This window comes from Molossus molossus, unplaced genomic scaffold (assembly GCF_014108415.1).
Source record: "Molossus molossus isolate mMolMol1 unplaced genomic scaffold, mMolMol1.p scaffold_m16_p_1, whole genome shotgun sequence".
NCBI lineage: Eukaryota > Metazoa > Chordata > Mammalia > Chiroptera > Molossidae > Molossus > Molossus molossus.
Window position 1 is genome coordinate 212,825,310 of NW_023425344.1, and position 22,771 is coordinate 212,848,080.

At 41.4% G+C, this 22,771-nt stretch overlaps 1 protein-coding gene across 2 annotated transcripts in view; it reads right to left on the reverse strand.

The window, feature by feature from the left end:
• The window catches only part of SLC35F4 (solute carrier family 35 member F4), a 208,093-nt gene that overhangs the window by 39,164 nt on the left and 146,158 nt on the right, over positions 1-22,771 (reverse strand). The window lies entirely within an intron of this gene.

Here is a 22,771-nt window from a genome sequence, read left to right on the forward strand (position 1 = left end):
CGGTCAATGAGGACGTCACAGGTGACTTATGAAAGCAGTTTCATTAGAAAGGAGGTCAAGGAAGTGGAAGGAATAGAAATGGGGGAAGATGTTTGAGCAATTGGAAGGTAGATAGCATCAGGGTCCAGTGAAAGGTTGTTCAAGATATACTGGGAAAGCTCCGAGATGAAGTACTGCAGAGGACTAGTCCTCCCACCCACTGCCCACAAAACAAAACTAGACAAACCGTCTGAGGTGGCTGTTTTCAGGCATTGGCCAACAGGTGGCGCAAGAGTGCAATCTCCAAGAAAGGTCATAAGGTCAGCTCCTTGAGCTCCAGCTTGGAGACACTGTCCTCCCAGTGGTGCTGAAAGCTGAATCTGAGTACAGCTCTGATATCACTGAGCAGAGGAGGCAGACCTCAAAGTGTGGGGCAGTTGAAGTCGCTGGAAGTGATGGGGCAGTTGGAGAGGAGGGAGCTGTGACTTCTGAGGCTGTTACGAGCAAGTCACAATTTGCCTTTTTTCCCAGCCACGCCATTGACCACTCCTCCCCATGCAGCCCTTGGGCCTGCATTCTGTGAACTCATCTTTAAGTTTTAAGATTCAGTTTAAGCGCTGCCCACCTTCAAGGGCATTCCTTGACCATTGGCCCCCCTCTGTGCCTGTTGCACTCACCTAATTACACCACATTGTACTGTAATTTCTGATTGACTTCTTTGTCTCCCGGGCTGTTAGCTTCTTAAGTGTGTGGGCTCTGTTTGGGCCATTTCTGTGTCCTCAGTCCTGGCACTTAGTGGCTTTTCATTGAGTGGCCTGGCCCGTAATGAGAAACTAAGTGTAATTATGCTCTACTATATTCAATACATTTAATGTGTATATGTCTTATGCTCACGCATGTTCAAAAAATATTTTATGACTAAACGAATAAATTGACAACATTAGAAATGCCTTAATTAAGAAGAACCCGTTTCTACTTGTTTTGAATCACTTATGCCTCTATGAAAGGATGTTGGGTACCTACTCACTGTTCAATAAATACTTGTGAAATTAGCTGACTAGCAGGAAAGTCAATAAACTCCAGCTGCATCGAGAATTTCCATATTTGCACCTTTACATGTGAGCATGGCCTGGAAACTGCCCTGACTACTACTTGTAGCTCTCTCGCGGACACCGGACGCGCGGGCGCCGAGGGACCACGCTGCGATCTGACGGCGAGGACAGGGCTGTCTTTGTGTTCCTGCTTCTGCCTTCTGAATGCTGAGTCGGTCTGATTCGCAGGGAAATGTAAGAGAATCCATTTTCCAGGCTTTTTGGCACATCTTAATAGAGTAATTATCATATTTATTGTGTGTCTGGCTCCATCAGGGGTTTAGGTCAAAGTGAAACATCTGAGGCTTGATATTTACAAAGGCTTGTTGGAGGGGCAGGAGCAGAGTGTGTCCCACGCTTGACTGAGAAAATGGCAGTTTGTGCCCCTACGTCCTCTTCTCTCCGCTCCAGTGGACCGCACAGCCCGAGCTCCAGAAGCCCCTATCCGCCCCAGTCGCAGTTGCTCCAATGATTCTTTTTGATCTCTCAGTAACTTGGAATAGCATTCACTAAGAGACAATTCTAATATAGCTATAGTCGGAGGAGACTTTTTCTGAGATTTCACATAGATTAAAAAGAAAATTTTATTGTTGAGAGTATTACAGATATACCCCCTTTCTCTCCCTTGCCCCCCACCACCTGGTCCCCACCCAGCCTCAGGCCTTCACCACCTTATTGTCCATGGACACTGTATATATGCATATATGTTTTTGGTTAATCTCTTTCCACCCCCCGCCTTCCCTCTGAGATTCTTCAGTCCGTTCTATGTTTTCATGCCTCTGGTTCTATTTTATTGATCAGTTTATTGTGTTCATTAGATTCCATATATAAACAAGATCATGTGATATTTGTCTTTCTCTGATTGGCTTATTTTGCTTAATATAATCATTTATAGGTCCCTCCATGGTGTCTCAAAGAGTAAGAGATCCTTCTTTTTTGCAGCTGCATAGTATTCCATTGTTAACACAAATTTTAATCTTTTCCCAGAAGTTGCTGACAGCATAGCTTCCAAGGATTTTGTAAGGTCCAGCATGGCTTCTGCCACGGTCTTCTTAGAGCATCGTTTCTGCATCATAGCACAGCTGGAAGAGTCCAGACCTGGGAGTCAGACAACCCGGGATGAAATGTCAGCTCTGCCTCCCACCAGTGTTGTGTGATCTTTCCTCTCCAAACATCAGTTTATTAATTGCCCAGGAGGAAAGTTATATGTATCCAGTAAGCATGTTGTAAGGATTAGATGAGATAATGTATCTCATTGTTATTTTATTTACAGAATATTATAGTGCCTGGAATGGTGCCTTTCACCTAGAAGGCTCTCAAAAAAATATTTACTGATTGAACTTTGCTCAAACTCAAGGCATATATCACAGGCAGAATCTCACTTATAAAATGGAATTTTGCCCAACTCTGCATTTTCCTGTATAAACAAAGCTGTAAATTGTGGTTTGACCACAGATTGGTACTGAAATCTCCTTTAGTGCATCATTCTGCTAAAATCCGTCATATTTGCAGTGGGGAAGCACAATTATCAAGCAAAACAAGGGAATATTGGCTAAAAACAGTTTTATATTTATCTTGAAAGTGTGCGGTTGAAGAAAAGTAGATTAAATCTAAGAAAGAGGAAAAAGTTGCAGATAGTTATTGAAAGGAACTGGGAGGGAAACACTATGCACTACCCGAAGGCTCAGCATTACTGCCCTGTGTCTTCACTGTGTAATGTCCACCAAACCTTAGTGCTGGCGTCCTCGACACCGGGCTCCCATTGGCATCAGTTCCTTGCTTATCATATAGGATTTCAAGCGTACAGTTTTTCTTTTCCCAAGGAATAGGAAATTTTTAAAAAAGGGAATGAATGAGACAGAAATGGAACAATTTTTATAATAATTCTAAGAATATGTTGAAAAAGAAATTGGAAGTAAATGTAGTTAAAACTAGGAGTGTGTGTGTGTGTGTGTGTGAGAATCCACCCCAGGCAATCATTTCAATGAAGTGAGCTGTCACAGCAGAGTAAAATGGCAAATGTGAGTTCTCTCTCTCTCTCTCTCTCTCTCTCTCTCTCTCTCCCTCCCTCCCTCCCTCCCTCAGTGACAATTTGAGTGCTGGTCAAGATTTCAGAGCAGAGAGTTCCCCGTAGTGGCTCAGGCAGGATGCCAGCCATCGGGGAACTCCGTGCCTGTTGTTAGCAAGTGCGTGGGAAGGGAGTGCCAGGCGGTGTGAAAGGAGGGGGCTGGTGGCCTGGGGAAGCCACTCACCTTCCTAGATTTGGGTGTTCTTACCTATAAAATGAGCAAGAGGGACGAGACACTTTATGGGAGATTTCAATGTGAAATTTCTAAATTTCATGAAGAACTTGTGACTTCATACTAACTAGCCCTCTATTTCCAGCTAAATACAAGTTAAAATCATAGACTTTGCTTATGAAACTCATTAGGGTCCTTCTCCTTCACCTGCTTAAAAAGTTGCCTTTCCTAAGCACTGTCATGACAACTGAGAAATACTTCTGTTTCTTCTACAGAAGGGATTTTCAGAATTGTACCAAGACACAGGGCAAGATGTTTCTGGGGAAATGTCAGTGCATCTGGAACTTACCCTGGAGAAAAAGATATAAGTGAGAAAGGAAAAAGAAACAGAAACTGACTTCCTTTTAAAATGTAAACCTTCCCATTTTCTGCAGTGTTAAATGCCGCTTTAAAAGACTATATTTTCAAGAGAAATTCAATGGGATATATGACAAGTTTATTAAACTTCTATACTAAGGGCTTTTGTCAAAGGACATAATTTAAAAAATCCGCTGCTCACATTGTGAAACAGATCATCTTCACAAAACAACATTATGAAGTTTAGAATCTCAGTTATACATACAAAAGAGATAGGCTTAGATTTAGAGGTTTGTCTGAAAAGAAAGACCATTGTACCAGAAATTAGGATTCTGAGGGCGTAGTGGCCAGGTTACCTCCTGACTGAGCATCTGACCTTGGACGTTCCTTTTATCTTTCTGTCTGTTGATTTTTTACACGTGGAAATGAGAAATAACTGCATTTCCTCATATCAAGCTCTTTGATATTCTTGTATAATTGCTTATTGTGGTATTGCAGCATAATATGAAATTTACCGTGTTAGCCGTTTTTAAATGTACGGCTCAGTGGCATCAAGCACATTCATACTGTTGTTCATTAATCACTACCGTCCGTCTCCAACACTTTTTTTTACCTTCCCAAACTGTAGCTCTGTGTCTGTTCTCTTGTTTTAATAACATTTCTCTTGATCCACTCAGAGCATCATGTAGAGTTCTGATACCGTGTACCCCTTAGTGTGCTGATGAGAAAGTAATTTTGTAGTGTTATGAAGGGGACATTGCAAACTGCAAGCTCACTAGTGTAATGTCACGTGTGCCACAGGCTTACGCATCAAGTTGTGATGATTCAAAGCCCCACCCCAGGTTACACCGAGAAGTGTGAACATTTGGACTCTGTGATATAGATCCTCCTCCGCCACCTCCACCCCTTGAAAAGCACACGAAGAGGATTCGTGCTCCTTTCAGTGAAAACAAGAACAAGCACTCCCTGAGAAGACTGACACAGTTCGCCTCCCAAAGACGAACCTTCCAGAGAAGCCCCTGAGCCAGGTGGGCTGGTTGCGTCTTCCCAGGAGAGACTCGCCTGTGCGCCAACGCAGGCTCTGCCGTCACTCTCCATTATGTGATGCTTAGTTTGAATCCTATTTCCTTTACTTGCCTTTTTGGACCATCGTTTCTCTCTTCCTCTCCTTGTCAATGTATCCCAGGCCTCCCTACCCCTCATCCGCAGCCTCAGCCCCATCTTGAACAAGGACAAGGTTCCCTGTTGCTTACTGCCGTGCTGTTGGAGGTGGGTCTCCTCCACCGGTCCCCTGGCCACAGCTGGCTAAGCTTTAACCCCTTTCCACCTTCTCTTTCCTGCCTCTTTCACCTCTAAACAAAGCCACAGCCATCGCGCTGCACGTGATGAAAGCGTGGTCTTCTGTATTTTCTGAAAACAGTGTCAATATTAAATCCAATAATTTGAGCCTCAGTTCTCTGATGCTCATTTATAGGCCAGACATCCATGCAGGGAAATTCCATATTGGAAAAATGAGCTTATTCTAATTGCACTAATTGGATATATCTTTTATATACAATGGGTTATACATTTGTTCAGCCATTCACTCAACAAACATGTACCCAATATTGTGCATGGACTAGGCACAATCACAGGTGTTGGGAAAATAACTAAATGAGACTGTCTCTGCCCTCGCACAGAGTAAAGTCTGGAGGGAAATAAGGACCAGAAAATGGGCAATTGCAATAGTGTAGATACGCAGTGTGGTAGGAAAGGAAGAGAGGGTCTGTGTGAGCCATGGCGGGGGTGTCTAACCGGGCTAGGGGCTCAGACAAGCCTTCCTGCAAAGTGAAATCGAAGCAGGAACTCGGAAAAGGAGTTAGCCAAGTAGTATAGTAGGTAACCTGGGACATACTGCATGCCATTCACAGAGCATAATAATTTCATTCATTTTTCAAAAATTAAATGTTTCTGTTATCCAGAAAAGAAACTCTTACTGATGTGTAGGCAACAGAAAGGACTGTAATGATGCTATCTAAATGCAATTGAGTCTGCTTGTCCTTAGGGTAAATAATAGCGATGTCTTAGGATGAGATTTATTTTCTTTTTGCATTTCAGTAATAAAACCATATGAAGTGAGATCCAAGGGAGGATTTAGAACTAGCTGTAGGTGTTTTATCTGACATTTAGAGCTCACTGTTAATACACAGGTAAAACAGATTGATCACATGGCTGAGATTGTCAAATAAAATATTAAAAGACTTTGTATATTTTATTTGAAGAATCTAGTCATGCGTTAAGTACCAGCAATGCCTTTATTCTTTATAACTCACATCTGAACTCAGACATGAAAAGATGTATGTGCTCCATCAAGGACTCTTAGCCCACGGTCCGGGGACCAAAATGACCCACATCTCCCGAAGCTGAGGAATCCCACTCTGTGGTGTGGCAGTAGGTGCTGAAGGAATGAAGAGAGCTGGGTGGAACTTTGGAGACTCTCAAACATAACTAATTCCATCTGTGCATTAAAAAAATGGAGGTAGAATTTTATATTCGTCTTCAAAGTGATTGTGTCGTCCAAGAAGAAAATCAACTCTAAATGTGGCAGTAAAGATTTTGGTTAACATAAAACCAATTGAAGGGAGGAATTCCACACAGTAAGGGCGGATAATCAGTAGACTGGTATTTCTAAAAGGGAGCTTTGAACTTTTCTTTTTGAAAGAAAATTTAAAGAAAAATATGAGGTTGTTAAAACCCTAGAAATATAAGGTGGGAAGTTCCGGGTTAGGAGTGAGGGCACAGACAATGTGACAATGTAGTCCTCAAATGTTCCCACTCTCTTTCCCCATCCAGAGGCAAATGCAACATACACTTTCAAACCCTGACTTTTGCATGGAAAGTCAGCAGCTGGGAAAGTAGTGTGTGTTTTTTTTCCATCTTTGCCAGTTGGAAGTAATGGAAGACTTCAGACCCCATAACTTGTTTTAGGATGAACGTAAAACACAATGATTTGGGATTCAGATATTTTACATTTTGTGATTAATTGGACATGGGCCAGATTAGAGTTTAGTTCTGTAGTTTCCAAAAAGCTTCTAGTGAATACACTTAGAGTAGAGAAATAAGATTGAGGAAGAATGTTTAACCTACCAGACCTCTGTGCCTGTATTCATCTGCACATCCAATTCAACACTTAATATGCTACCTAGCAATAGCATTTATTCCTTAGATCAGGTCTTGGCAAAACTTTGTTAGCTAGTTGTTTAGGAATTGTATCTTCTTGAAATAATTTAACTACTTTTTTTAAAAAAAGACGCACTTTTAGTTAAAACTACGTTTATAGCTTAGCTGAGCTTTTTGCCTAATTAGTTGAATTTCTGTTGTTATTCATCACTGAAATAGGAATGAAATATGTAGTCTCTCAGACGTAATATAGAAGTAATACAACAGAAATTGCCTTACTACTCATTCTTGAATACATTGTTTAAGAAACCAGACAAAATAGATCCGAGGCTGCCTGTCACTACTTGAGCCAAATGAAGCAGAGACAGGGTTGAATCATATATGAGCATTTATTCCAATAATGCTGGTAAATATGGAAAGAGCAGCAGGTCATCCTGAAAATTCTGCTTTAGCCTCTCCTATCAGCTGGCTTACTACACAGGGGTAAGGGAGAGGGCTGTGTGCGAGGGGGCAGCAGGGCAGTGTAAGGGCTGCAGCGACTGTGGACCACGTGTCTCCTTCCAGGATCTTGAAGTTTGATAACAAGGTAGTTAAATTTCTATGATGTTAAAAAACAGCTCGGCCCATTCCTGGGACCAGAGAATGGTCAGCATTCCTGAGGCAAATCCCTGGAAGGGGTGAGGGTCCAGGCACAGCAACCAAGTCAAAGTGTGTCCTGTCCTTGGTCTGTTCTCAAAATGTATTTTATTTTCTGAGTAATGAACCCATCTAGGCTCCAAGGCATCTTATCTTTTTACAGCCCTGTTTGTCTTTTTGCAACATATCCTCTAGTTTCACAGGGTCTGTAAGAAAGCCTCTTATCTATAGTTAGTAAGGTGAATAATAATTAAACAGCTGTGTTCCTATTCTTATTATGTGCCCTTTCCCCTATCACTTATGAAGCAGTTCTTGGTAAAAAAAAAATTCCAAAACATGCCCTAATTAAAGAAAGACATGATCAATTTACCAATCCAGAACTTGAAAATCCGGTGTCTTGGCTATTATGTTGAAAAAGAGAGTATTTTAATTCTTTCCTTAAAAAAACAAACTAGTTTTCAATTTATTAGTCTATAAGATTCAAAATTAGTTAACAAGTATGAGTCAAAAATGCTGACAGTTTCATCTTCAACAATCAATGTTGTTTCCCCTTCACTTTTTAGCATTAGTCCCAACCCAAGTGCATACGCAGTATCAGTCAGGCTGATAGACATATTAGTTCCACTATGTCGGAAAATGTATGCTTGACTCCATTTCTTCAGTATTTCTTTACTTCTTCAAATGCTAGACTCTATATAGAAATCTTACTTTATTTTTTTAATTTAATTTAATTTTTTCCAACACCATTTACCTCTTTATGTTCTCATTCACCTTCACCCATCCCCCTCCACCTGTGCAATCACCACACAGTTGTCCATCTCCAAGACTTCCTTTTTTTTTTTTTTTTTTTTGCTTAATCCCTCCACCTCGAACCTCCCCAGATATTTCCTTACCTGCATTGTTAAAAGAACAGCAGCTGAGTACATTACTGAAATATTAGAGAAGTCAAAGACAGAGACCTCTGTAATGAGAATGCAATAACAAGAGAGTTCAGGCACCAAGTAAGCTGAAAACTAAATAAGTCAAATCTAAGTAACTTTTAAAAGTTTTCTTTTGGGAAGGAATCTCACAAATTTTCCCAAAGGCAATTTTCATCTCCAAATCGCCAGTTACATAAGTAAAATCCACATGTAGGCAACAGGTCATTTCAGTTATATTTCAAAAATTTCTACAGAAGACAAACACAGTGAAGAGAACAGTGACCACAAAGAGCAAAACCCAGCCCTGTGGAGAAGGGCCTGTCCATCAAACAGCATTTACCGTCTGCGAGAGGAGAGTTTCCTTCAGAGACACTGGAGGATGCTAAGGGCACCGCGCGTGCAGAGTGTTCCTTCTTCATCCTTTGGGATTCTTTGCCTTGTTCACAGTGTTTGCTCTGAGTTCCATTTGAATTCCTGTTCCCTAGCAAACACTCTGCTGTGTCTAGATGTTGAGCTGGAGATGCTGCTGAAAGCTACACGCACTCCGGTGCTGTTTCCCTGGGAAACCATTTGCCACACATTCAAACAACGTTTGACCTCCACTAAAATTTTCCCCTTAATCAACTGTTAGGCACAGTGGAAAACTATGAAAAATGGAAGGTGAAATTAAGATCATTTTCACTTAAAGTGGAGCAGGGTTGCTGAACTGAAGCATTGCCTTTATATTACACATGTGTAATACATAGCACACATACATGTAAATGTCACAGAGGCACAATGTTTCCACGGTGTGATCGGAAGGAAGCAAATGCAATGAAATCTATGGGAAAATGTTGAGTCCATTGTGCAAATCACATAGGACTGAACGCCAGGGGATGCATTCTGATGTGGATGAAAGGTGATTAATTTGTATAGAGGCTTCAATATTAAAATGTTTCCATAAATAAAAAAGAAACAGAATTTTCTAATTTAGCGATCATAGAAATTACCACCATCTATGCATCGATTTACTCATGATGAATATGGATAGATCTATTTTGTTGCGATGCACTTGGATGCCCAAGACTGGAGCCCAGGAAAGAGAGATGGAGCTTGAGAGCATCAGTGCAGAAAGCACAATTATGGAAGGAGCTAAGAAACCGCAGGGTGGGCCTGCAGGGGGCAAGGAAGAGCAGGTCTCCGGCAGTGCCCTGAAAAATACTTTAAAAATACTTTTTATTTGGCAGTCATTTTAAACCTACATAGAAGTTGCAAAGATTGTACAGAGACAGCCTGTGAACCCTTCACCAGGCATCCATCACATGTATAGATTTGTCCGAGCACCACCGCAGTGGGACTACACACCAGCTTCATCACTTCTCAGACCTCCCAAAGCATAATGCCCTTCAGATCCGCCCAAGGTTGTTGTGTGTATCAGTGGTTTGTTCCTTTTTATTTCTGACTAGTATTCCACAGCATGGATCTACCCTGATAGGAACACTACCTTTTAAGGGCTGGAGAGAAGAAAACTAGCCCACATGGGAGAGAGAGAAAAATGAGGCTGGGGAAGGGGAAGCAGGAGGTCTGGAGTCCAGAAGTGAAGGAGGAGCGTGCTCAGCTGTGTCCACGCTGCCAGGCGAGACAAAGGCAGAACAGTGAGCGGCAATAACCACAACCAACAAGGAACACCCACCATGCGCTGTGAAAGTGTTAGGCTCTGAAGATAAAACGGAAAGCAAAATAGATATGGTCCCTGCTCTTGTGAGTCTAGATGGGAAGAGTAAACCACACAAATAATCTCAGTAATAAAATGTAAGTTGTGATACGTGTGGATGAAAGAAAGGGAATATTGCAAGAATGTATAACAGTTTATTAACTCATTTCTTTCTTCTGTTATCTTTTTTTCATTCATTGTGAAAACTTACTGAGTGCCCAGTATGTGCCAACTCTGTGCAAGGTAATAGGGATATATCAGTAAACAATGTGGACAAGTTCCTGTTCTTGTGCTTACATTGTAGGGCATGCAAGTGATGGTTTGAGCTGAAAGATATGAATGATAAAAAGTAGTGAAGTGGGTGGAGTACAGCTACTCCACAGAAAGAGAAGCATATGCAAAGGTCCTGTGGCAGGACCATCTCGTTGGAGAAACTGAGACTCCCATGTGGCTGGAATGTAGTGAGTGAGAAATATACAGGTCTGAGATAAAGCAGGAAAAAAAATTATATATATACACATATATATAATTATGTGTAATTTAATGCTCTTAGGTGGCTTTAAACAGGGAAGCCAGCTGATCTTCCTTATGGCTTAGAAGGATCAGTGGGGTAAGTGCGTGGAGAGCGGACTGGGATGGAGTGGAGAGTTCAGGTGAAAGATGGTGATGGCTTTGGCTCGAGTGGTGGAGTGAAGATGAAAATAAGTAGCTAGAGCAAGACAATTCTGAAGACAAATCTCTCAAGATTTGAAGATAGATTATCCAATCCAAGCCAAGAGAGGGATAGAAGGCAAGAGATGAGAGAGAAGAAGCCTTAAAAATAACCCCCATGTTTCTGGCTTTTGCAACTGGTGGATATTACTGAGCAATGAAGAAAGAACCAGTATGGGAAAGGGGAGGACCTTCGCAATGTGGAGAGGGCTGGGAGGGGACCAAGTATGCCAAGTTGGAGAAATCTACGAGACATCCAAGTGGGGGTGTCAGAGAAGCTGCTGGATTGCACACTCTGTTGCTCAGCAGATAACACTAACCCGGAGAAATATGGGAATCATCCGGCGAGAGAGCGATTTTTAAAATCACTACAAGTTTGAGTGAGTTCAGCTAACACACAGAGAGAGCTACAGAAGAAAAGAGTACTGAGCCCCAAGACCTTCAGTGTTTAGGGATGAGGTTGAATGGAGCCAGTAAAAGAAACTAAAATTCAGAAAGGCCTCAAGGATGGTAGCTGAATATGCCCCATTTGAAATGCCAAAAGAAATTATTTCCCAGGAATTACAAGTGTATTCTTGGAAACTGATGAGCTGTTGTGATTTCTGAGCACAAATTTAAATATGTTTGAAAAGTTGCATCAAACAGCTTATGCCAGTGTATGTAATTCCACCAACACATATGGCACCTAAACACCACGCACTACTTCAACGGCGTGAGAATGTGTTGGCAAAGCGAGGGAGCATCGAGTCCTAACTCACAGCTTCCTGGCTGTACCAGGTGAAGAAAGACAGCTTGTACTTCCAGCTTCTGTTGTGGGTTTGTTGAAGTTGGCTTTGCATGATTTTAACAGATGCTTCAAGAAAATTACCCAGAACTTACACAGCAAAACCTTAACAATTGCTTCACAATCACCGAATTAGACAGCCCGAGACATGAGGGAGCAGTGATGGCCATGTAGGGATCCCGGGAAACCAGGAGAGACGCAGGGTTTCATTCCCTGCAGAAACCCATCCAAGCCTAAACACTGAAACACTGGGCACGGCCTCCTCCGAAGAGTGGGGTGTGGGATGGGGGGATAAGAATAGCCTGAGAGGAACTGTTTTCTGGATGCTGGATTTAATCACTGAACACATAGGTCTTACTGAAATATTTAGAAAACTTGCTTTCTACTCTTTATTGCAGAGGCTATACAAAAAATAACATTCTCAGCAGCTCTACTCCTTATGCTATTTATAACAGCTGTGAGCACATTTGTAGATTGCTTTAGCAACTTGTAAAGATGGCTCGTATATCCCATTTCATGTTACCTTCCATTAATCTGCGAGGCACTTACTATTATCTTTGCTTAACCCATGTGAAAACCAAAGCTCAAAACAGTTGCTAAAAGTGATTTATCACATGGCCAACAGTTGTCCAGATAAATATTCTAGTGGTTGTTTTATTCTAGAATCAGGTATTAAGCACTTGCCATGAGTCGGGCGTTGTGCTAGGATCTGGAAATATGAAAATGAATTAGGTAATGACTCGTAGTCCATTATTAGTGGGGTTAACAGATAAAATCTTATATAATATGTGGGATAGACTTATACTAAAATTATTGTTTATCTGATTCACATTTAACTGGGTGTTCTATATTTTTATGTGCAAAATCTGGCAATGCCACACGTTATTAGAAACTTTTTAATAACCAGTGAAGCCAACAGGAGCCCTCATTGCTTTTACATTATACAAAGTAATGCTAAATGTTTTCGTTTCCAGAAAAATTGTATCTGCCAACAAAATGAAAAAATGCAGATGTTTATTAACTACAGTATAACCAGACAAAAATGATAATTTGGGGTATTACCACAAATAACTACAAATTATTTTTCTGGCCAAGGAAAATTTTATACCTTAATTCATTATATATAAAAGTTCTTTTTAGCTTACAAAGAGTTTTGCATATTATCTTATTGGACCTTACACAGAGCAAGTGATGTTAAGGCCAATTTACAGATGAGGAAACCAAGGCTTAGAGAAGCCACGTGACTTGCTTGAGTGGATAGTAAGTCATGGTGCTCTGAAACCAGTCAATGACTGTCCAGCTCAAGGGCTTCTTTTCTATAGGATTCTGGGTACTGAGGAAAATAGTAACTGCTGAAATAAAATTCTAAAATTGAACTCTCCTTCTTCAGTTTTGGATGAGGCCACAAGGCAGAAAACAATAAGAAAAACCTGTCAAGTGTCCCCAGATCCTAAAGCCAGCGCACTTTACCTAAGCCCACCTATGAAAGATGCTCTGGAGAAAGTTGCCGAAGGCCTGTGCTGCGGCCGCCTTGCCCCCTGGCCCTGTGATGGTGGAGGGGAGCTTCTCCCTCACTCTAGGCCAAGGGGTACCATGGAGATCACTGAGGCACTTGAGCTGTGTCCACTGGGATCTGGGGTTCATCAGCACTGCAGCTTGAGTCTCCCCAAGAGAAGTTCAAAGGTGGAAGAGCACTGGGAGCAAGTAGTCCTTCTTCCAACACCGCAAAAAATGACATGTGCTGGGACCAGCGAGGGAGCTGGCTTGGTGGTCTTAGACCGGAACCTGTCCAAGATAACTGTCCAGAGAGGTGATATGACCCCGACAGAGTGAGAGTAAGGGAAGCCCAAGAACTAAGGGTTGGGGCATTATTAATTAACCAGTTTTTGTGGGAAAGGCAATTTCTTAGAACTTTGAGTTTATTTATATACATTCATTCTTGTTAATTGTCATCACAATTATATGAACTAAGTATTGTTATTATCCCATCTTATAGATAAGAAAACTCAAGTGCATATGTAGCTGAATTATCAACTCAAGTTCATACAGGTGATACTGAGGCACTTGAGGTGATAAAGATGGACTATAAACTGAGGAAGCTTAATTCCAGAGATAGGCTGCTAAGTTCTACTGATTCTTTTAGGTCCTTATTTAATTTAATTCTCAAACAACCCCATCATTGCTCTATGATTATATTCAGCTAGGGTCAATAGGATACGAAATGAAAGCTTTTCTGAAATGACTGATATTGTCATAGAGAATCAAAAAACTAACTTTTCCTTTTCTTGATTTAGTACCACCACATGCTAAAGAAAAGACGTGATATATATGTTTACTTCAAGTTATGGAATCATTTAATCAATACTTTCTATTTTCTGCTTCCAAAGGCTCTGGAGCTCATTTGACAAATAGCAGAAATGATGGAAAACAAAATAATACAAAGTGAGCCATAAAAATGTTGAACTTTCTGTGCCATCTCTGGCTATAAGCTTCTGCTATTCTGTCACAGTTAGTAGATAGGTAGTAAGAAATGTAGAATTCTGACCTAACTGGTATTGATACTGAACCCAGGTTTGGCTACCTGCTGCTCAAAAGCCAATAACTGAGACATAAGGGCTGGTGGAAGGGAAGCAGGTTTAATTCAAGAGCCGGCAGCATGAGAAGATGGGGGACCCGTATTGCAAAGGCCATTGTAACAACTGGACAAAGGCAGGAGTTTTTGTAAGAAGGGAGAAGGAAGGAAAAACAAAAAAACAAAAAACAGAACAAAGGAATCAATAGGAGTGGGTTGAGAATTCCTTATTGAGGGGACCACATGCAAGTCAACAGTCTCTCCAGACAACTGGTTGAAGGTCAGCAAATATCCTGGAGCCAGACTGTCTGAAGGTTGGTGTCTGCTTCCTTTGAAGGTAGTTTCTAGATTTCTTAGGCAAACAGGCTGTTTATCTGCAGTCACATATTAGTTAACAGTCATCATTTACAGAAATAGTGTTAAATAAATGGTGGAGTGGGTTTTGGTATAATAAAAATTTTAATCCATAAAAAAGCCTGCAGTTTTATATGGAAACACATGCAAATGTATGAATATATACAATGAGATCCTTCCAAAGAAGGTTCCAGCCAGGACTACTGTACTAAAAGCAGACTCAGTCTTCCAAGCTAAATGATGGAAGTGCTAAAAGACACCTCTAAAGGGAATTATCATCATTAGACTATACCATTTTACACATATTAAATTACTATTTTAATAGAATTTAATAAAAACATTATCACAAATATTTCCCAAGGAGACTAGGGCATGGAGCCAGCTGGTTTAGTGCTTTACAGAGCCAAGTGGGATAAAAGCAAGAGTCAGCCATCCTAGTATGAGAAAAGTTGCTGCAAGGAAAGGCAGGTGGCTGAGACACCTATGATCTTCCCCGAGGAACTACATCTGTCCCACTCTAGGTCTGTGTAGTTTAGGTGAAGCTAGATCTCCCTCCCATACTCCTGAGTCAAGGATGGGCACATGACCCATTGCTGACGAAGCATCTGTTCCATAACTCAGCTGCACAAGACTCAAGGTAAACCAATGAGGGCTGGCCCAGGATTCTTGCCAGACCTTTCCCATAAGGTCTGGCAAGACCTTTTAATTGTTGAAATTGTTTAAATTGGTAGAATGTGAGTCCAGAATTGTTGGGATTATCTTTTCCATAAAAAATTAAAAAGTGTAGAGGGACAGGGTCATCACTGTTTTGGCATTTGAATCAGGATTCACCTGAACTTGATACAACCCTGGACTTTTCAGTTTCATAAGCCAATAAATTCTGTTGTTGTTTTTTCTTAATACAGTTTGAGTTAGGGACCTGTCACTTGTGAAAGGGTCAGGATCATTTCAATGGCCTTAAGCAAGGAACATTGATGACATTTGACCTAATAGCTTACTGCCAGTACTTAGAAAACAATTTGAAATACAACATCATTAGCTACATTGAAGATCAAGTCAGTTTCAGAGTTTGACCTGACAGGAGATAATGAGAGATGCCCCTGAATCACCACACTGCCTGTTTCCTACCCAAGATGTATTCTGCTTCATTAATGACACAAGCTATACTATTCCTCATTTTTCTCTTATGAAACCATTTTTTCATCTTCTTTTATCTATGTGTATAAATTAAAAAGACAGAAGATTAATTGAGAAATCGCCATCTCTCTACCCCCATGTTAATATAGTATCCTCTCCTTGAGATTTGCTTGGATCTATAAAATCTTATATTGGTTCATGATTATGTTTGATTTACTCGTCACCAAAACCCAAGCCAAATAAAGGACATATTTATTTGTATCATTAGTGTCAGACAAAACTTAAAATATGATCTCATATAGAGGTTCTCGCAATTCCATATTAAAATAATTCCAGGAACATTATTGCCTTCTTGGTGAGAGGCCTGATGATTTATTAGGAGATGCAGCAGAGGACAAGGCACTGACCCCAAATTATTGCATGAATAACAATGGTCTAAATCTACTAGTCTACGAGGTCTACTCATCATGAACCTACCAGTATGTACAACTGCTACTCTTTCTACCAGCAAACTTCCCGCCTTAGAAAACTTGGCCTCCCACATGTTCTGCAGTAATGAGGGGAAAAAACAGGCCGATCTGTCCAGAAGAACCTTAAGAAACTCTCTTCAACTCATGGTGACTACTGACATCATGGTTGTATGAGGCATCATCTCAACTCCAACTTGAAGAACAAACTTTCCCCTAAAGCTGACAAAGTCCAGCCCCTTTTACTATATTAAAACTATTTTTCCTTTCCTCTCAATACAACCCTTCCTTTGACAATGACAAGTCACATCCTGTAATAAATCACCAAGTCCCCAGTCAGGAAAGGCAGGCACAAGAGGGGAGGGAAGGTTCAAGTTACTCCGACAGTCCAATCTGGTCTCCTTATCTTCTGATTTGCACTGTAAATGTTCCAGATGGAGTATGTGTTTTCAATATCTTGACTTCGTGGTGTTCCCAAAATTTTGGCAATTCAAATTCCATGAATCCCACTGAGTAAATATGGGAAAGAAAAAATCTATCTCTTCCCACTGAAACCCTAGTAACAAAAAGCATTAAGCAAAAAGAAGTACAGAGTGACTCCAGACCTTAAAGAGCGCTAAGAAATGTCAAAAAGCTTCAAGCCAAGAGAACACTGTGGACACATGGGGCTTGAACCAATTACAGAGCTGAGTGTTTTCTGCCTCTTAAATTCTGGCTCTGAGTAGATGCTCTTGTTTCATTTGGGTACTAGTCCTTCACACCCAACAAATTTCAATAACACCTTCTTTTGACTGTGACAAATACTGTTTCAGAGCATTAAAAGGATATTTTATTGGCTTCTTTTTCAGTGAGGCATTATCCCTATTTTATGGATGGAAAAATTGAGCCTCGGAGAAGTCAAGTAAAATAACTAAGGTTATCCAGAAAGTATGACCACACAGAGCCCTGACATATCATTTTAGATACAATATTTCTCATAAGTTTGGTTCACATAGATTACCTTTTTCAAAATAGTACTTAGAAAAAGATACATATTTTTATGTTCTGTCCTTAAAAAATCCATTTGAGACTCAAGAGGAATCGGGTAAAGTTTTACAAATGATAGTAACATAAAAATAGGACTTACTGCCCTGGCGGTTTGGCTCAGCAGTTAGAGCATCGGCCCGTGGACTGGAGTCCTGGGTTCGGTTCCTGCTAAGGACATGTACCTTGGTTGCAGTTTGTCCCGGCCCCGGTTGAGGTCGTGTGGGTGGCAGCCACTCAATGTGTCTCTCTCACATTAATGTTTCTTTCTCTCTCTCCCCCCCCACCTCCTTCCTGCTCTATCTGAAGATAAATGTAAAAAAATAAAATAAATAAAAAAAAATAAAAAAGGACTTACATAGACTCAACTGAAGACAGACAGTTGATACACTGTGGAACTTATGAAATGATAGAAAATAGAAGTTTATATATGCATGTATGCATGACCAATGGACATGGACAACTAAGCCGGGGACGGGGTGGGGGTGGGGTTGGGAGGGGGGTGCCAATGGGGTAAAAAAGGTAAAATATCTGTAACAAAAAAATAAATAAAATCTGTAAAAAGAAAAAAAAAAAGAAAATAGAAGTTTATTTGAGCTATGACTTAACTGGTTAATGGGGGCTGATTCCATACACCAATATAATAGTTTTCTGGCCTTTTAAAAAATCCATTTTTTCTTGCTAGAAGGCATTATCATTAAAGTAAAAACAAATACAGTTTTATTGAAAAACAGAGGTCCTATAAAAAAGTATTAACTACGCTTAGAGAGGAAGCAATGGTAATTAGTTATGTAATGTAAGCCTTTTTCTGTTTAATATCAGAAGCACTTATTTTGTCTTAATTACTAACTCAGAAGAAAGATGATGATGGACATGCTCAGTTTAAAAATAGAGATTATACTTTAAATAAGATAGTGATAAACAATACACCCAATATTACTGAAAATCTTACCAAAGTCAACGGAGATGGCCACAGAACAAGATGCTAGGGACCTGGACTGCCAAGTGAACCTAACCTCTAGATAGGGGCCTGTTTCTTCATTGTAAGATGAGCCTGTTGGACTGGATGATCCCAGACAGCAAAAAATACCCTTCAAAATAAGTCAGTGAAATGAATGAATATACCTTTTTGTTGCCCTACTTGAAAGCAAATAACAAAATTCCCAACCAGTTTATCACACAGAACTGACTACTCTGAATACCTCATTTTGAGAGTTTGAGAGTCCGATTTACACTAAATGTACTGAAATCTGTTGTCTGCTGGGGTTCTATAATTACGAGTGTGAGAAGAGGGAAAATTATTTGTGATATTGAACCAGAGCTGATAGTCCATCTTGCAAACAATTCGAATCCAGAACAGTTAAAGCACTGATTTCCTTTCTTATTTACTCTTGCTACCTCATGGAAGATTCTGCTTGACTCTTATCCAGGCATTTTCCCCTCCGCTGAGTAACTTCTTTAAATTGTAGGCAATCCCTTCAGACTATTAGAAGTGTTCGCCTTCGAGATATCAAAAATCCTCAAGTACATATTCCTTTGGAAGTTCAATATCACGGAAGTCACAAGGCCATTTACAAGAATTACTTTCAAAGGCTTTTTATGGCTACTATTAAATAAATTACATGGTCAGTAATCTGGAGCTTTAGAGAAGAGATAAAAGTAGAATCCCTGCCTTGAAGTGTTTGCAATATCCTGCCAGGCCAAATAAAATAAGGCATGAAAGAGTATTTCATTGATTTCACTGTTACAAGAATAGTCAAGTCTCACTGGGAAAAAAAAAATACCCAAGGGAGACTTTCAAAGAGAGGACCCAGCAAAACCAAGGCTATTCTCTCTGCTGAAGAGTCGAGTGACAGAGAGCAAGGCGGGCCCAGCACCAGTCACTTTGGACCTGAGGCAAATGTGGACAGAATCGCTGGTCAGCACAAGCGAGGCCACCAGGGACCACTGGCCGAGCTGCTGGTTCCGTGTCCAAACTTGTAGTGAGAGCATTTCAGCTCTGGGACTTTGATTCAATTTCATCACCACAGATTTAGATACAAAACAGAATGGCTAGAAACACAAATTTATTTAGCTTCCTTATCTGCTTCCTAACCAAGACTATGGCTACATCCTGCCAATGGTGCTCCGAAGTAGTATACGTCAAGGAGCAGGTGGTGGTTGCTGCCAGAGACCCCTCTCGGGGCAACCACCTTGCCAGCGCTGGGGACGTGCTTGCCTGGTGTGTGCGTTTACTAGGGCTGCTGGAACAAAGTGCCACACACTGAGGGGCTTAAACAGCTGAAATGTATTGTCTCACGGTTCTGGAGGCTACAGTCTGAGATCACAGTGTCGACAATCGGTTCCTTCTGAGGATGGCGAGGAAGAATCGGTTCCGCTCTTCCTCCCTAGCTCTGGGAGTCTGTGAGCTTCTCTGACATTCTTTGAATCGTAGAGGCATCACCCTGATGTCTGCTTTCGTCTTCACGTAACGTTCTCCCTGTGTGTGTGTGTCTGTGTCCAAATGTCCCCTTCCTCAAGGATACCAGTCATATTGGATTAAGGGCCCACCCTCCTCCAGTCTGAACTCATCTTAACTAATTACAGCTGCAATGACCCTGTTTCCAAATATGGTCACCTTCTGGGGTCCTGAGGGCTAGGACTTCAACATATGCATATTTGAGGGATGTAAGAAAGGGTTGTGTCAGAAAGGTTGAGCTGACACCAAACCACCCCCCTTCTCTAATTCTCCTATTATACAAAGATAAAATAAATGATAAAGAAACAATTATATATAATCCCTTTCTAGAAATGTATGTCACTGCACCAATAGCTGACTGCCTGCTCTGTTTGGGGAGGTTGGGAGCATGGCCAAGAGCTGTGGAAGAAAATACGAGAGGCAGGAGTCTGTCCTCATCGAGTGCACTGTGGGGCAGACGGCTGAAACATAACAAGACCTCAGGCTATTTTTATATCAAAGTGATCTCAGGTACTAAATTAGGCTTCTAGATCCAGAAGTGTTGGGGACCCACAGTGGTGAGGAGGGTGGGCACTTAGGGCTGCAGTAGAGTGTGTGAGGTACCACTCTGAGGGTACCCTGTAAAGCTTGGGCCACGTGCACCCGTATGTGCGTCCCTGGCCTCCCATCCTCTCCTCTCCACTTTCTGAGTCCTTGTATTACCACCGTCTCCCAAGTGGTTGCTATAGACCAAATGTTTATGTCTCCCCCAAATGCATATGTTAAAGCCTAATGCCCAGTGTGACGGTATGTGAAGGTGAGGCCTTTGGAAGGTAATTAGGACCTGAGGGTAGAGCCCTCATCAATGGATTAGTGCTCTTAGAAGAGATCCCAGAGAGCTCCTTCACTCCTTTACCATGTGAGAACACAGCAAGAACACATATGTACAAGAATGTGGGCCCTTACCAAACATTGAATCTGCCGGTGTCATGATACTGTATTTACAGCCTCCAGAACTATGAGAAAAACAGTATTTTTGTCATTTGTAAACCACATAGTCTATGATACTCTGTCATAGCCATCGAAAGGACCAGGGCCACTGTATTCCTGCCTATGCCCACACCACAGGCTTCTGTGACCCGTTCTCAGTTCCTGTAGACTTGCCAACACCTGGAGATTTGCCCTCCACACCAACAGTGCTCCCTCGTGCTGTGTGTCATGGCCAGCTGTCAACGCGCCCCCTCTCATTTACCACCTGTAATAATCTGCTAAGGTTTAAACATGATCATTTTCATAGATTAGTGTGGTCATGTCTTTAATGTCACTCCTAATGCATGTGACCCCTAGTCCTCTCACCCACGAAGAGCATCCCCGAGGAATAAAGGAGGAGGGCATCGCTCCACACTGCTGCCAGGATCACGTTCCTAAGGCGCAGGGCGCAGCCTGTCGCTCTCCTGTTCAAGGGTCTTCGAGAGCCTCCCTGCCTCCAGAATAAATGCATCATGTTTCTGCACAGGTTACCCCAGGCTCCGCTCCATCTCTTCCCTACCTGCCTTCTCAGCTTCATCACTACTACTCTCCCTTCACATTTGCATTCTAGCCAAAATGGGCTGCTGGTTTCTTTTAACTATTTAAACACGTTTTTCATGTTTGTGCCTTCATTTTCTCTTCTTTCTGCTTGATGTTCCTTGTCCCAATGACATGTCAGATCCCATGCAATTCCCCAATAAACATTTATCTTCCCTCCGTTCTGTGCTTCTGTGGCATTCCTAGTGCGAATGACTCACACAATTCCCACAGTGCATCATGGCTTCATTATTTGTGCATCTTGTCTTGGCCATTAGATAGCATGCTCTATAATGGATATACCTGCCTGTTTCCTCAAAGCACTGAGCACAGAGACTTCCATGGCAGGTGCTGAGTCAAAGTTTCATTTCAAAGCCATTGATGAATCAAAAGGCACAAATTTAAGCATCATCTGGGTCTTTGACTCCAGTGGCTTTGGCTTGCTTTCCTTGATTTCCCCTCTGCCTGGGTCTTTTCCACCAGAACAGGTTGCCAAGTATGTATTCTTCCCTCTGCCTTTGCCCTTTTGGGTAGTGGAGGGGGAGGGCTATAAGACCCAGCACTGGCTTGCTAGTTCTTCCCTGGGCTTTGATCTGATTAGGATGCCATCTTTGGTAGAATGCATTGAGCACAACTTTGCAGCACTGATCCTTCTGATCTAGCGACTGAAGCCCTAAGTCGGAACTGAGGGCCATCTTGTGCTATATGGGTCTGTTAATTCTTTCCATGAACTTTCTATATTAACCCAACATATTGCCATGAGTGATTTCTGAGGGCCTTTGGGGTGTGATATAATGCACTCTGCTCCTCAGGCTAAGGGTGGCTAGACTGTCACCATATCACACGTACATCATTTCCCCCAAAACATGGGATTTGTGCTGGTTCTTGCTCTTCTCATCTGGGCCGCGAGTAGCATTACACATGAGGGTCTGTGCAGCTGTGGAAAGTTCATACCACCAGCTGGGGCTGGATAGATCTTCTCCACCTGGGCTGCAGCCTCGACTCAGAAATCACGCCCTCTCTGCGATTTCTTTAACATAATAACTGGTAGGCAACCATTGTTCTGGGGAATTCAAGGTTTTTAAACATTCTAAAGTGGTAGCTAAAGGAACACAGGGTTAGAGAGGTACCAAAAGAGAAAGGTTTCAGTTCTGTGTTTACCACTAGTTTACTACACACAGCACAATGGTATGAACTTGGGTTAATGACTATATCACTTTAAGGGAGTTACTTAACTTCTCTGAGTCTTAATTATTATATCTATTCACACAGAGTGAGAATCAAATGGGAATGAACATAATGCTTGTCAACAGCATTCCTGACACATAGTAAAGGCAAGATGAGAAGCAGCAATTATGATTATAAAAACTCAGGCAAGTTGCTTTCCTCCTTGGTGCCTCCATTCTTCCCTCCTCAAAATAAAGATCGTAGTTGTCACTTAGAATCATCTGACAAGAGTGTTCTATAACTTAATATCCATTAAATGCACCAAGAGTCTCAGATGAAAGCCTCTCTATGAAAGGAATAATTTATCCTATTTTTCAGAGAAGCAGTTAGCTATGATTTCATATGAAATATTTGCTCTCCTAATACTTTATTAATAAAACTGATGCCAAATATGTAAGCCTTCTAAATGTTCCAGTTC